At 33.7% G+C, this 14,045-nt stretch overlaps 1 protein-coding gene across 2 annotated transcripts in view; it reads right to left on the reverse strand.

The window, feature by feature from the left end:
• Positions 1 to 7,424: 7,424 nt before the first annotated feature.
• Positions 7,425 to 14,045, reverse strand: part of LOC132707557 (discoidin domain-containing receptor tyrosine kinase B-like) — an 82,030-nt gene continuing 75,409 nt past the window's right edge. For both annotated transcript variants that reach the window (XM_060679458.1, XM_060679457.1), the window contains one exon: positions 7,425 to 7,745. The gene's annotated coding sequence lies outside the window, so the exon portion shown is untranslated. The remainder of the gene's footprint in view (positions 7,746 to 14,045) is intronic.

Raw genomic sequence — 14,045 nt, forward strand, 5'->3', positions numbered from 1 at the left:
TATTTTTACTTTAATTGTTATACGGGACAGGGATTTTCGAGAATTTAAATGTTAGACGCGAAATGAACTTACCGCACGGTAATAATAAGTTACTAGCACATAATTTTTTATTGTATAGAAATGTTTATTAGTAGATTTATGACAAACAATTTTGAATAAATATATGAGAATCGACATAATTCACTGTGACGTCACACCATTTTCACGCGTTTAAAATACATAACCAATACTTTTTACAACTTCAGTTTCAGTCAAGCTCTGAAGAAGCCAACAGGATGATTGACGAAACGTCAGCAACTTTGACTCAGCAAAAACCGACGCACGAGGAATCCAGTAGTTTTGTAAAAAGTATTACAGTAATCTGCGGAAGTTTCTTTGAAAAATTCACATAACTTATAACTTACATAAACTAACCTACGACGTACACTAAAAATCACTTTAAATATTTATTAAATAATTTGGAAAACATTAAAACGAAGTAAACCTCGCCATATCCGACTGGGTCTTCAATAATGCTTCAGTCACAATTAAAAATGCTTAAAATAACGAAAAAATCACGTCAGACTTCACAAACAATACCATAGAATCCATAAATAAAAGAGTTTAGGTTAGTTTACCAATTCCCACCTGCTGACATTAATGCATCGCGATGTCACAAAACGGCGTCATGTGACGTGAAATTAAAAGGGTTCTGGATGAAATTTATGTACCTAATTTTAATAGAAATCATTTTTTCCAAAGAAAAATAATTATCAGCTAACCTTCAGTAGGTCATTATAAAAGGATTTATGATATTTTTGCCTAAATTTCAAAATTTCATTTTCATTGATAAATATTTTATAATGAATTATAGGGCGAAGAAGCCAAATACATTTTTAATAGCAAAGCGAATTGGAGAAAATAATTTGACCAATATCTCCTCTGTTGCTGGCACAAAGACAAAGACATCTCAACCAATAATTCATTCTTTGGACCTTGTTGAAATTTCGCAGTGCTGTCCTACACTGTTGTCCTTCCCTTGTCAGTCCCCCACTTCCCACTGTTCTCGTTCCTTACGTTCATTCATTCATTCATTGCATTCATAGTTACTTCTGATACAATCATTACTAATTATTTAATTAATAATTAATCCACTTTTAATATATTAATTGTATCAGCATTACTTGCTAAAATCTAAAATAACTCTAAAATCAGTATATATTTTTTTGGCTTCAAAAAAGAGTACCTTTGATATGGAAAACGTTAAAAAATCTATTATTTTTTAAACATTAAAATTATCCCCACAAAAAACAGCGAGGAAGGAGGAAGAATTGTTTTTTAACATATCTACTCCGTTTTCCTTAACCTAGAGAGATCCGTTGCTATGGTAACCTATTTAAAGTTTTATTTGTGGTTTTCCCTGCATTCTTGCGAAAGTTATTTTCCTTCTTTATAGTACTCCAAAAAAATGCAACGAAAAGTATATCAGGCGATTTGTAAAAAAACATTGTTACCGTAGTATCGAAAGATTAAGTAACTTTTTAAAATGTGGTTTAATTGTTTTAAGGAGTAACTCAATTAAATTTTGTTTTTTTTTAATTAAATATTAACAAAGGCTGTTTTTGTGTTTTGTGAGCTTCTGAAGAAGTGCTATTGCATTTTATAAAAAAATACTAAAGGAGAAAATGTTGAAAATAAAACCAATGACAACAAAATTTAGTTTTAGAATTTATTGAATAATGGCGCTCAGATTGCTGATATTCCGAATTAGTTAATTGCAAAAATGGCAAGAAGGCACTTTTTTTATTGGAATGGTTAGAATTTGGAATCCGATTATGTCAAGGCTTACCAGATAATCACGTGGAAAGCTCCGTCAGTAACAATCGCCTTAAAAAGCTTACATTCCTGTCGGACGTACTGGCTCCACTGGACTTTTAAAAGTTTGCCGAGCGGAAACATAGCTGTTGATAGCGGGGACCTCTGAGGTTTGGATGTTGGATTAACATTTATTTTATAAACATGCAGCCAAAATATATATTCCTTAGCAAAACTAAGGTATTAAAGGCTCTAGGAAATTGCCACAAATTCTTGACTTAAATGTTTTCCATGACTCTTATGCTATGAACAAATTAATTTTTTAAAAAATGTACTAAAATGAGACGTTATAGTGAGTGTCATTTTTTCTAGTTGTACACAGAATAATAACAAAGAGCATAACGAAACAAATCGTTAGAATGGTTTTCGCTGACCTTTAAGGAATATCCTAACTGTTCTAGGTTACTGACAACCCTGCAGTTGCTAATTTTATTTCATATAAAGCCTGTTTCTAAATGGCGCGGAGTAATAAAACTGGGCGTATATAGAAAAATCAACCCATAAAACCATATAAATTGGCCAATATTTCAGGCAGGTAATGTATATAGACAAATACTTTAATGGCAAATTAAAAATTTTAGTATGTGCTGTTAATATAATATAGTGTCAACAGTAATAAAATGGCGAGTAAATCATCGATATTCATTTCGATGAAAAACGTTGTAATAATTCTTCCTTATCAGTGAGAGAAACATTCATTGTTTTAAATGTGAAAGCGTGGGCGTGATAATCCGGTTTTGGGATGAAAGAGAATTTTGAAAATTACTTTGCAGATAAATTTTTTTTTCGTAATGGTTTTAGATAAAGCGATAGTGACCCCGGAGTTTTGGCGAAAAGCTGTGCAATGTTAACAAAGATAAAGAGAAAATAACATTATAAAATATGTAAAAAAAATGTATATTGTTTTACTATTACTATAGTAGAACACGTTATTCTGATTACAATCATAAAACATACTCAATATTTGATTCCACAGATATTTTGTATCTAGATTCTAACAAATGAAAGATAAGAACGCTTTTTGATGTGTCAACCCACCAACAGTTATAGATATTCCATGTTTAAAAAGGAAATTTCAGATCCTGGTGCTTTGCGAGTATGCGCAACATCTTGGTATTACTTTTGTGCTTTGCTTAATTGCGTTCATATATTTCTGAGTAATGATCATCACCTCAATATATGTGTGTCAATAACACCACACTAAACATTAAGCTACTGCTATCCTCAGGTTTTTACTCCATGTGCGAGGTTAGCGCCAAAATTTCCCCGCCTGACATAGATGCAGCTCCAGTATCACAATAAAACTTTGCCTTCTTTTAAATATATATCTTAGTAAGCTGCGAAAAAAAAATTGAAGTCTTGCGTCAAATAGTTTTTTATTGACAGCATTTTAAACAAGACGTGTCCGAAAAAATGTCGCAAATAACGCAAATTGAGTATAGAGCAGTCATATAGTTTTTGACAAAAGAAGGGTTAGCACCTAAAATTATTAAATAAAGGCTGAATGGTGTGTACGGCCAAAGTTCTCCTTCGTATTCTGTAGTGAAAGAATGAGCAAAACGTTCTCGAATGGGACAGGAGTCCCTTGAAGATAATTCAAGGACTGGTCGAGCAGTGGTGTGTGGAAGAGGTGGTATTGAGTGATCGACGTTTAAAGGTCAAGGAAATCTCAGAAAATACTAAGCTTTCTGATACAAGTGTCCGTCGAATCCTGCATGATCATTTAGGTATGCATAAGGTTGGTGCACGATGGGTTCCCAAAAATCTTTCGGCTATTCAAAAACAATGCCGTGTCTAGTGTGCGCGGTCTTTTTTGGAACTCTGTGGGTCGGAACCGAAGCCTGTGATAGAAACTATTGTGACAGGAGATGAAACTACGGTTCTTCTATTATGACCCTCTATCGAAAAAAGAATCAATGGAGTGGCGTCGTAAGGGTGAAGCACCTCCTAGAAAGATCAGAGTCTGCCAGTCAACAAAAAAGGTGATGGCCACAGTCTTTTGGGATTGTGAAGGAATTCTTTTGATAGCTATTAAAGAAACTAATACCACTGTCAATGGTAAATATTACGCAACATTATTGCATAAATTGCGCGACTGCGTACGTGTGAAACGTGGAGGAAAACTAACCAGAGGCGTGCGTCTTTTGCACGACAATGCACCTGTCCATACTGCTGGTGTTGAAAAAACTGCCATTTTAAAGTGTGGGTTCCAACAGATAGATCATCCTCCCTATAGTCCAGATATGGCCCCCAGCGACTATTATTTGTTTGGCTATTTGAAAAAGGACGGCGGTTTAACGACGAAGTTGCGTTAAAAGAGGCTGTTTTAGCTCATTTTGCAGACAAACCAAAAGAATATTTTTTTAAAAGGATTGAGTTGTTAATAAAGAGATGTAATAAGAGTATTGAAGTTAGGGCGGATTATATTGAAAAATAATACTTTTTTTCTTTTATATTCAGGCCGAGAAAATTTAGCGCTGCCCTCGTATTATTTACAGGCTTGGTATGGCGTATTTTGTCAATTATAGCTTTTTCTTGTAGTGAACGAAATTTCATTAGTTCATAAATTATCATTGTTATTTACTATCGAAATTTAAATGCAGTATAATTATATTTCTTCAAAACTGAGTGGAAAGAACTGCGAGAAATAGCTGCCTCCTGATAAACTGGTAACAGAAGAAACCGAATGTGCGTCAAGGAACTGTAATATGGCTGTTTTAATTTCTTCATTCTTAAAACACCTTTACTAGGAAACATTTTTTTATAATTAATAAGTTACCGGCTTGTATTAATTTCTCTTTAAGTCTAATATCTAATAATAATAAATCTGACAATAACTTATCTTATTAGCATGTTATTCAGGACAAAAACTTGGCTGATAACCATCCATTTCGTTTTATATTATATATATTATATTATATATATTATATATTATATATTATAAACAAAAGTTATAGCCAAAATGTTAACAAGATAAATAGGGAACAAAAATGAGTTTGTAATATTAAAAGAACCACAGTTCTTAAAAAAATAATTTCATGGTTCTATGTAACAAATATAAGCAATTAAAAATGGTAAAATTTAATTCCCTTTGAAACGCGCTGTCATTGGCTGTGACCGGTTGTGACGTCAATTCGCTTGTTAAACTACGCACCAACCGGAGGGTAGCATAGAGAAGCCATTAGAGAACGACAACGCGTTTCTCTTGGTGGTTTTAATTTTAATTTTAGTCTTGATCTTGTAGCTTGGTTTTGTTATCTTGCGTTTAGTATTTAAAAGTTTTGAAAATGATCGAAACCGAAAACGAAATCTGACAATTTACCTTTAATAGATATCTTTATGGTGACATCTTACTTACAAAACACCGAAAGTTTTTCTTTTGCTCGGGTTCACGGCGTTCAAGCTAAAAGGTATGTTCATAGAAAATTCAGTCACAAGTTTTAAACCAATATAATATTGTAACCAGCTTAAAGTTTTCTAGTTTCTAAAATTCAAATGGTTTGTCAAATAAAAAACACAAAAACGATGTTTGTAACTATATATATATATATATATATATATATATATATATATATATATATATATATATATATATATATATATATATATTAGAGTGTTCTTTATTTTATATAGATGAGGAAGCCTATGGAGACCGCAATAGGATATAGAATAGTGTTAACAAAAAACAACGGTTTTTATTTTCTGGTAGACGAATAAAAAGTTTACGGGTTGTACTCAAACGCGATGGCATGATTTGTAATATTGTTTCTGTTCATTAGTATTATGTAAATCACATTAAGCACAAATACAAGTCGGGGTAGATTAAATACAAACACACGTTTGACGAGGCAAAAATAATTATCGGCCTATAACATGTCTCCGTATCGATTGAAAAGCAGCGGTATGACGTCACGATCATTCCCGTGCAATTAGTGTCGTTTAAAAGGAATAGGCGGGTGTCACAAATTGAATTATTTAAATATTGGGTTTTTTTTGTTTTGATATTTGGTATGCGTATATTGTACAGGGCGTCCGACCATCCGCCTGTATGCATTATTATGATATATTACCATCACATTATTTTTATGGTTCTATCAGTTTTTTAGATGTAACTGTCACAATAAATAGAACTGGTAGACAATAAATACATCTTTTTTATTTAAATAAGTAGAAAAGATGATATTTCAAATATGCCAGACCTTCCCAGAATGAACTTGGCGGATTTTGTTGGCTGAACAAAAATCCAATCGCACAGGAAACTACCTGCCCACTTGTCATTTTGGTAAATGCGTTGCACTTAACATAAAAATTAAATATGCCTAACCCCATCGAACATACGTACCTGATCAATTACTTCCAAGTTTCGCGTGGGCGTATGAAGCTCCAGGCGTGCCGCAAATTTAAATCCAAAAAACACTACAGCCAGCAATTAGCTACCCAAAATTGCTTCGTTTCCCTATTATGACCGAGGGAAGGTCAATCCAATTATAACGCTTGTTAAAACGTGAAGCATGCCGGAGATACAAAAGATTTTGGAGACGATTTGTGCATGACTAACATTACAAGACGGGTAATTGTCCAATTTAAAATACAAGATCGCCGCTTAAGTGGGCTTGTTGTCTGACTGCGGTCGTGTCGTTTTTATTTTTCTGTTAATTCGTTGTTATTCGGGTGCGCATCCAGAAGCAAAACCATATGCTATGATTTTGCGTTAAATGCGATTGTGGGTGTAAAAAAAATGTTGTAGAATTTTTGAGAATATTAAAATATACTGCCGAATCTTTACTGTAGGATCACTAATACCACTATTGCAGAGGTGTTGAATAACTAGAAGTAATAAAGACCTGTGAGGATGTGATAATCCGACACCAAATATGACATATGACTGCATTAATTGACAGTGTAGGAGAATTGGTTTTCACCGTTTCTTTTCGTGTTTTTGTTTTCTATTTACTGGTCATTACGTTTTTGTTTTAAACCGAAGACCTCGCCGTATTTACATTTGCAAAGCAAGATGATTGTGTGGAAATCGTTTAAATGTATACGTATTTCCTTATTTTTTAAACAGTCTGGTAATTTAAAAATTAGTTTAAAAGTTTCTCCTTCGAATATTTAACTTACGCTAGGTTTTTGGAGTTTAATCGTGGAGTATATTAGTTTTAACTAGACTGCTGGTAGTTCACTTTCCAAGCAAAATTAATCTAGTTTCGGGAAGTGACACAAATTGTTGCCAGCACCAGTGGCGTACAGTTTTCCCGATGCAACTGTTTTTGAACACATTTTTTTACATGTGCACCTGTCTTTTTAGTGAAACATTGCCGGGCACCAGAATTCTTCTCAGTATCTCGATGCGTCTTTGGTAAGTTTCAAATAATCCACACAAGACGGAATTGTTTTTTCAAATTTTCAGATCTAGAGTCTGTCTTTGAAATAATTGTCCATTATATTAGGGACTATTTATGTCATGACAGTGGAATTTAAGAGGAAATTTGGGATAATTATTATATTTTTGTACGCAAATTATTGGGCAGGATTTAGAAAAAATGAAAGGCGAAATATTATTTCTTCATTTTACACTAATGATATTTTTATTCACTAGGCTATATACAATACTCGTAGTTGTCGATGGATATGTACAAAACCGTAAAAACAATATAATTTAAAATATTTGAATACGAAAATTACGAATATATACACTTAATACTTACGTGGTACCATTTATTAACAAATACGGATTGTCTTAATTCAAGCATTGCCAGAGCGTTATGACAAAAAACGGTATCCTACAAAAGTAAACAATAAATTAAGCGAATATGCATTTGGTAGTTTTCAGCCTTGTGTGAGGGGAAAAGTGGGATTACTTTCGAAGTCGCCAGCGCCACCTGTCGGAGCTGAAAGTAAAGAAAGAATATTGTAGAAGCAGATACAATACACACAGTGCAAATTTTGGTTACTAAAAAAACGTTTAAGAAATTAATTTCGTAATATTTTTTCAATCGTCAAAATCCAAGAAAATTGAATTTTCAAAAAAAATTTGCTTTATTCAGGATTGCCGGTAAATTTCATGACCTTTAGTGATTTTTTTTCTACTCCCGTCTGTAAAATGCCTAATTACGCACCGATGTAGCGTGCGGGAAGCATCACTTTACTACGTCAACTTCGTTTCCCACTAATCCGAGCCACTTCGGACGTTTCCGGGATTTTACCGCACGGATTTGGGAGCGATCGGATGTTTTCGGGGATATTTCCCACGCTTTGAATTTTGACGTTTGTCAATTCTGACGGTCATGCTAGTGAATGTATTCGTGTTGTTTTACGAAAATGTACTCAAAAACTAACGGTCGTCGAAACGGTATAGTACGCAACACGTTCGGTAAACTTTTTAACTAATGCCGTTTACCGTTTATTGTTATAACCATCAAAGTTACATAGAAATAATTACATAACCAAAGTTAAATAAGTGAAATAATGGTCAACAATAGGCCTTGTTAGGGCAGCCATCTAGAAGTTCTAGATACTGTTCAGGCTTCCATTTAACAGCGAAAATATAATAATAAAAAATTTCATAGAATTTATTTGAAAGCGCCAAGCGTAGATACACATAATTCTAAAGAAAAGAAAAGAGAAGAAATGGAGTTGGAAGGAAAGGAAAGGAAAGGGGCACATGTTTTGTAGAAGAGCTTAATAACAACTGCTTTTTGAAATTGTTCCTAAACGTCGAGTTGGACTGATTAATATCAAAATTAGTAATAGAGTTAATGCAAATGGCTATATTATAGGAATATGATCTTTTAAATAATTCTTTGCGGTGACGGGGTATAATTAGTCGGTGTCTTCCACGCAGATTCAAATTGTGTATTGATATGTTAAGAGTAATTTTTCTGTAAAGATAAAAAGTAATTTTGTTTTAAGGATGTTGAAATAAAGGGAACTCATTCGTAATTGGCATCGAAGGTGCATATTAAGCCACCCTGACGCAACAAGGTACGGGGAGATATTATCTCTCCTCCTTACCCCATAAATTAGCCTTAGACAAGAGTTTTGAACCTTCTGGACACGATAACGATCGGACGCATCCAGGCACGGTCCGTACACAGCACTGCAGTGATTAAATTGTGACAGAACAAGTGATTCACACAGCAACTTACGAGTTCCCTGACAAAGTACATGTCTATTGCCATAAATTAATTTTAAATTAGCATAGACAACCCTTAGTTTATTAGTAATATGTTCTCTGAAACGCAACTGCGAATCAAGACCCAAGCTTTTGCATGACTCAGAGAGTGGCAATTTTATGTTATTAAGTGTAATTGTTATGTTATACTTTGCATGGGTTAAATGATTATCATTTCCAAAGAGTATTACTGAAGATTTATTAGGGTTAAGCTTTAGGAGGTGATCTGTTGCAACGTTAAAAAAATTTGATAAATCAGTATTGATGACATCCTCCGCGGTAGCTATTTCTGGAGGAAAAAATGAGTAGTAAATTTGAGTGTCATCCGTATAAAAATGACAGTTGCATTGGTGGAGGGCTCCAATGAAGTTAAAAGTAAAAATAGTGTACAACAAGGGACTAAGAATGCTGCCCTGTGGAACACCCATGCGAACACCTAGGAACGATGACTGCTGCTGATTGTAGACAAGCCGTTGTGTCCGACCTGACAAAAAGGAACACAGAAACTTTCGAGCACCTTCGGAGAAACCATCGTAATGGAGAATGGCCAAGAGAATTGAATGATTTATCATATCAAATGCCTTACTGAAATCCAACAATATTAAAGCCGTTATCTTTCCATCGTCAGTCGCTCTAAAAATGTCATCAGTAATGTCCAGCATGGCACTCTCACAACTGTGATTGGGTCTAAAACCGGACTGTTTCTCTCGTAGAATATGATTAGAATTTAAAAAGTTTACCATTTGATAGTTCATAATTCTTTCAAGTACTTTAGATAGAACAGGCAATATGCTAATTGACCGCAGGTGACTAAATTCGCTTGGATTGTTTATTTTCGGTAAGGGGATGACTTGTGCCCGCTTCCATGTTGACAGAAAGTACGAATTTAAGATACACTCATTTATTATATGCGTAATGTATGGGGCAATATATGGACAGCAAAGAAGTATTAATGATATATTTATATCATCATGGCCCGCAGCTTTAGATTTTATATTTTTCAGAATGTTGAGAATCTCATCTTCCGTGGACAATACAAAGTCAAAGTGATCCGTTCTGTCATTTAACCTATTATTATAATAAAAATTCAGCAGTTCTTGATTGGGGCTACCATTATTTTCCACACTGTTTATAAAAAAGTTATTAATTTGATCGACATTATCTAAGTGACTTGGCAAAGTACCCCTGTTACATTTTACAACATTAAGTTTCCTTAGTTCGTTCCATTTCTCTTTGGCATTACCATGACAAAACTTAGTTCTTAAATAAGCTTTTTTGGCCGAATTTGTATAATTACGTAATTGTTTGTAATGCTCGTAATGTGCTGGAAGTTTAGTCAGGTTAAATTTTTTAGCGCTTTATTTCTCAGCTTTTGTAGCAGTTTTATGTTTTCTGTTATCCAACTCGCATAGTTATAGTTTTTATTCTTCCTAAAGCGTTTTAACGGCGCGTGCTTATTAAATAGTTCCAATGTGCAACTATTTAAGAGGTTTAGCTTTTCTTGAATGTCACAAAAATAAAGTAAGTTATTTAACGGTAAATCTAGTAGATCCCTCTTAAACTCCTGAAGATTAATGGTTTTTAATGATCTATAATAAAAACTTACAGGTTCATTATCTGGCAAGTCTAGACTGAATTTTGTGTATGTCAAAAAGTGATCAGCGATGTTATTGTCGACAACTCCTACATCAGACACCTTTTTTTACGTTGGTAAATATTAAATCTAAGAGCGACATAGAATGTAATGCAATGCGGATAGGTTCTTGTATATATTGGTCCATATTGAAAGTAGAAAACACAGAAATTAATCTAGTTCCAAGATCAGTATTTAAATTAAGCATATTGATATTGAAGTCACCAAAGCATATTAAGTTATTATAGTCCGACTATATATTAAACAAGGATTCCTCAAGGGTATTAAAAAATTGTGATACGTTAGTATTAGGTGGCCTGTAAACAGTACCCACCATAAAGGTTCGATTATTTAACAGTACTTTAACCCGTATGTATTCAATATGCTCAAGACAAGCATAGGCCAAAACTTCACACCTTAAATTATTTTTAACGTACACTCCCACACCGCTTCCGCGCCTGTCCAGACGATTGTGATGCAGAAAATTATAATTCGGAATGCCTACCATCTGATCAACCCCCGCACCCAGCCCCGATTCAGATACACCAACGATATCATAATTGTTACTCAATAATTGGCTTAGAAAAGAGTCAAAATTGGTCAGCAAGGACCTTACATTAAGATGTGCGGCACAAAAATTAAGATCCATTGAGAACTAAAGGAGGGAAGGTTAGGAAGGAAGGAAATAGTTATCAAATTCAAACAAGCAGTGGAAAGTACGAGGGTACTAAAACCAATAAAGTTGGTGCTGCATGTAACTTAAAGTTAATTTGAAGTTCGTGTATTACACAGAAACATATAAATACTGAAAAAAGCCTGTATCGTACATGTGGCATATGTGACATACCTAAATTACAAGATATAAAACTATTCTTCGAAAAGTATATTATAATTGACTAATCTCATGGTTTTAAAGTATTTACAACAAGCTGAGAAATGTGAGGTTAACACTGCTTATCACTAAGATTAATAACGAAGAAAAAAAAAGCAAGCTATTATAATTTGATTCACAATTAATTTCTGTAATGTTGGAAAGAAAAAAAATAGCTGTGAAGTGAGGTGAAACGTAGCTACATACAGTTATTCCTTGATTTGGTCGGTGATTTGGTATATGTCGTCCTCATCCTGAACACGATACACCTCACCACAGCATTTAATGTAAATATTGCCGTTAAGACACCACACGCTTTTTTCGGAAAATTTTTTAACCGCCACTTTAAATAGGTGCAACCGTGATTGGGTAAGGGCCTCCTTAACTACGATGCCAGAGTTTTTAAGTGCTTTACGATGTTTTAACACCATTGCACGAGCGTCAGCACTATGGAACTAAATTAAAATAGCCGGCTGCTTGTTTACTATCGGATTTTTTGCTCCTACTCTATAGCAGTTTTTTATATCATTGTTGTCAATAGTAATGTTCATCTTTTGTTGAAATACTTTCTTTACGGTGTTCAAAATATTCTCATCCTTTTCGAAATGGACACCGAATAGACGAATATTCTGATTGCGGCTATGTTGTTCCTGCTGATCAAGCTGTTGTTTTAAATCCTTATTTTCCTGCGCCATCCTATTCACCTCTTTGCGCAAATTGGACACTTCGCTCTCAACCCTCTCTATTTTTGACATAATTTTTTCTTCGAGTTTGGCAAGAAGAGAGCCAATAAGTCGGTCTTGAAAATCGTCACCAAGAATTGTAGCGGTAATTTGATCCGCAACAATCTTCCGAATATCCTCAATATCATTCCTTAACAGTACCATTGTATAGGTTAGGTGTACAGCAACCGCACGGTAAACAAAACACTTATGCCCTCAAGATAGAAATGACAAAGCAACTTCCACCACAGTGCTTCAGAAGAAAGCAACACTGATTTAGTAGCGAAATTAAATTTTTTCAGTATAAATCAAGAAAATTTGAGGACACACAGCACACCGATACCTTCTACTCCAGCGCCATCTATACTATTACTAAAATTTTCTTTTACCTCAGAGTGGTAACTATTTCTAATAATTGACTAATAAAATAGTTTACAAAATATATAGCGTTTAGAATCAGAAAACTTTCAGTGATTTTTTAAATTCATCATTTTGCCATAAAATTTGTATGAGACAATTCTTTATTTATTTTATGGAGTACTGGCACATGTGACTTTTGTGCGAGACTTTTAGTATTACTATTATTAGCATTAATTTATTTTTTGGTTTATTTTATTTATAAGTTCTGCAACGTGATTTAGTTGTTAGTTACAATAGGTTTGGATAAGAAAAAATACAAAACTAGTTAAACTAAATTAAAACGAAACATCGAAGTTCATCAAAACCAAGATTTGAATTAGGGATAAAAAGACCTTAAAAATAAAATGTTACATGACCCACTATTCCATACAACCAATAAGCCGTCATTTTAATGTCTCATGTTATCGTATTTGGGTATAGGTAAATTGGATATTACAATAGCATAATAATTTATTATAACATACATACTATTATTAAATAATGATAGATAATACTCTACAATTGCAAGATTTAAAACATTTTTATCGAATTTGACTAGTCAATTAAGAAGTAGTCAATTGGCGGTCACTATATACCACACACATCATTGGACACATTTCAAAACTCCCATGCATACCATAAGAGGAAAATCCCAACGCAGAAAAAATACATGTATCCACCCTTGATAAACTACATCCAAAATATCACATTTTCAAGATGTCAAAAATCCCAGTAACTTTTTTGGAAACGATGCTTTGAATGTGCATTTTTGGCTAAAAAACAAATAATAAACCGCATGGCCGCTGTGGCAAGCGTAAATATATAACTGTTTTATGGCAACTTAAACTATCTCATTTTTATTAGCTCAGCATTCTGAACTGTGGCAACATTTGATTTATTTTACCAAGGCAAAACTTGCTAACTTGTAAACCGTGTTTAGGGACATTTTTTTAAAAATTAATTAATAACTTTAAAAACGTATCGTAGATGCAACAAATTTGGAATTTTGCGAAGGGTGTGCTTTTAAAATTCCAAAAATCCTACGACTGTTAGTTAGATCTGGCACCGCTGCAACATTGGGAATGTTTTTATAACGTAGACCAAAGTCTGCTATGGCCGCTACCAAAAGTTGAGCAATATCTCTTTTAATTCTCTATTAATTGGCTGACGAGTTTGGAATACTCTTTAGATAATTAACACACCATCTTTTGATGCAAATCTAATGTTAAACTTAGTTATTCATAGTTTTAAAGTGGAACCTCTACAAGCTCCCCTGACTCATATCGAATGTTAAAATTATTGTCCCACTCAATTTCACAATAAATCTGGAAAATTTTGTTTTAAATAACTGGGGTCGATTTGTTTACAAACATTATCGAGATCGTTGCGGCG

This window comes from Cylas formicarius, unplaced genomic scaffold (genome assembly GCF_029955315.1).
Source record: "Cylas formicarius isolate icCylForm1 unplaced genomic scaffold, icCylForm1.1 PGA_scaffold_9__14_contigs__length_23061073, whole genome shotgun sequence".
NCBI classification, from domain to species: Eukaryota; Metazoa; Arthropoda; class Insecta; order Coleoptera; family Brentidae; genus Cylas; species Cylas formicarius.